Here is a 2,303-nt window from a genome sequence, read left to right on the forward strand (position 1 = left end):
TCATCTACATTAAATGACTGAGGGCGTTCTCCTTCCCAGCCAACATTCGCCATTTAGCATTAGCATTACCCCCAAAAATATGTGGTGTGAATCTTTGAAATTTTAAATTACCGTTAATACTTCCATAGCATAAAAATCATATTTTTTATTTAGTCAAATAGTTTTGACCCAAAATATGCTGGCTCTTGAGTTGTCATGAGTTTTGTTTACATGTAGCGATAAATTAAAAGAGAGGGGGCGCAAAACAAATAAGGATATGTCTGTATGTGAGGTCATTGTCATTCGCACTATAACAACATCAGCACTGCAAATGATCTCAACCCTAGGAGGCGGAGATCGGGATGTCATTCGCACTACAGCATCGTCGGCACTGCAAAGGGCCGTCATGGCGTGACACGCCGCGAAGTGATGTCCCCCAGATCTCCCTCTCAGTGTCTTGTTAACTCACCTTGATCGATCTGCACATCTCTGGTACGGCCTATCTACGGTCCTTCCTCTCTCTTAACTGGTGGGTCCAGCCTCCCGCTGGCCATCGTTAGCTCCTTTTTTGGCTAGGTGAAATAAATTTATTTCAAGATACAGTCGAGAGGCACAAGCTCTTCTATGTAGTCATATCGCAATGCTACACCCAGTGTGGATGTACGACGCCAGCCGATCTGATACCCTATTTTGTTCATGTTTAAGTTTACTTATTAATTTCTACAACAAAATGGCCATATGTTGAAAGATAGCTGAGACTCTTGTGCTGCTACCTTTTGGAGGTCAATGCCCTCCATCGACGGTGGGGTTCGCGAGAGCTATATCTGGCCTAACGCGAGACTAGCTTCTAATTCGCCTGATGATTTCAGGTGGCCTTACAGTCTTGGCCCGACCCATTTCTTAGCGCTCGTTCACGTTTGTTCGCTCATTTGTTACTGTGTATTCGCTAGATCGTTCCCACTCGCATGTTACTGTGTGTTCGCTCGTTCGTTCCCGCTCGCTCGTGCTTTTTCTTTTTCTTTTCTTTTATTTTTTTTCGTCATGGGTTTCTTCGTTTTTCTGTTATTCTTCGTTTCACCTATTTTTACTTGTTTTTTTCTTTCCTTTTTCTTCAGTTTTATTTTGTTCCTGTCTTTGTTTTTATTGGTTTTTCTTTTTCTTTTCTATTTTTCTTTGGTTTTTTTGTTTCGTTCTTAGTTTTCATCAGTTTTCTTTGTTTTTCTTCCGTTTTCTTTTGTTTTTCTTAGTTTTTCTTCGCTCATGGGTTTTCATGGTTTTTTTCAGGTTTTCTGTTTTTCTTCACTTTTGAGGTCGTTCTTTTGTTTCTTTCTTCCATTTCTTCCCTTTCACTGCTTTTCTTTGATTTTTATTTTTTATTCAACACATGTCTACATTTTTCATTCACATATGTACATTTTACGTATACAACAGGAAACATTTATTGTACATGTTAACATTTTTTTAACTAAATGATTAACATTTAAAAATATTATGTTGTATGACTACTTTTTTTCATACACATTGTATATTTTCGGTATAGATTAGGAACATATTTTAATACATGTTTAACATTTTTAAAATCCATGATCAACTTTTTTTCTACATGATCAACATTTGTTAAAATATATGTATTTATGTTAAAATTTCTTAATGCACGTTCTACATTTTTGTATACTCCTTCCGTCCTTTAAAGAGTGTACTTCCAACTTTGTTGTAGAGTCAAACTATCTCAAAGTTTGATCGAGTTTGTGCAAAAATGTATCAATATGTGTGAAACCAAATAGGTATATGATGAAAATATATATTATCATTAATATAACGCTACTAATTTGATGGCATAAATGTTGATGTATTATTGTATAAATATGGTCAAACATAAAAAAAGTTTGACTTTCCAACAAAATTGGAAGTACAATCTTTCAAGGACGGAGGGAGTACATCAGAAACATTTTTTGCACATGTTTAACATATTTGAAATAGATGATTAGCATTTTTTAATATATTTTTTTGATGACGACTTTTTCCACACACATTGTACATTTTAGGTATATATTAGGAACACTTTTTATACATGTTTAACATTTTTCAAATATACAATAAACATTATTTTAGTACACGACCAACATTTTAAAAAAAATGTGTTTATGTTCAATATTTCAATACACGTTCAACATTTTTGGTATACATCAGGAACATTTTTAAATAGATGATTAATATTTTTTAATTATTTTCTTTGATGATTACTTTTTTCATAAACATTGTCAATTTTTTGTGTATATCATGAATTTCATAAATGCCTGATTAACATTTTTTAAATACATGAT

Source organism: Triticum dicoccoides, chromosome 2A (genome assembly GCF_002162155.2).
Source record: "Triticum dicoccoides isolate Atlit2015 ecotype Zavitan chromosome 2A, WEW_v2.0, whole genome shotgun sequence".
NCBI lineage: Eukaryota > Viridiplantae > Streptophyta > Magnoliopsida > Poales > Poaceae > Triticum > Triticum dicoccoides.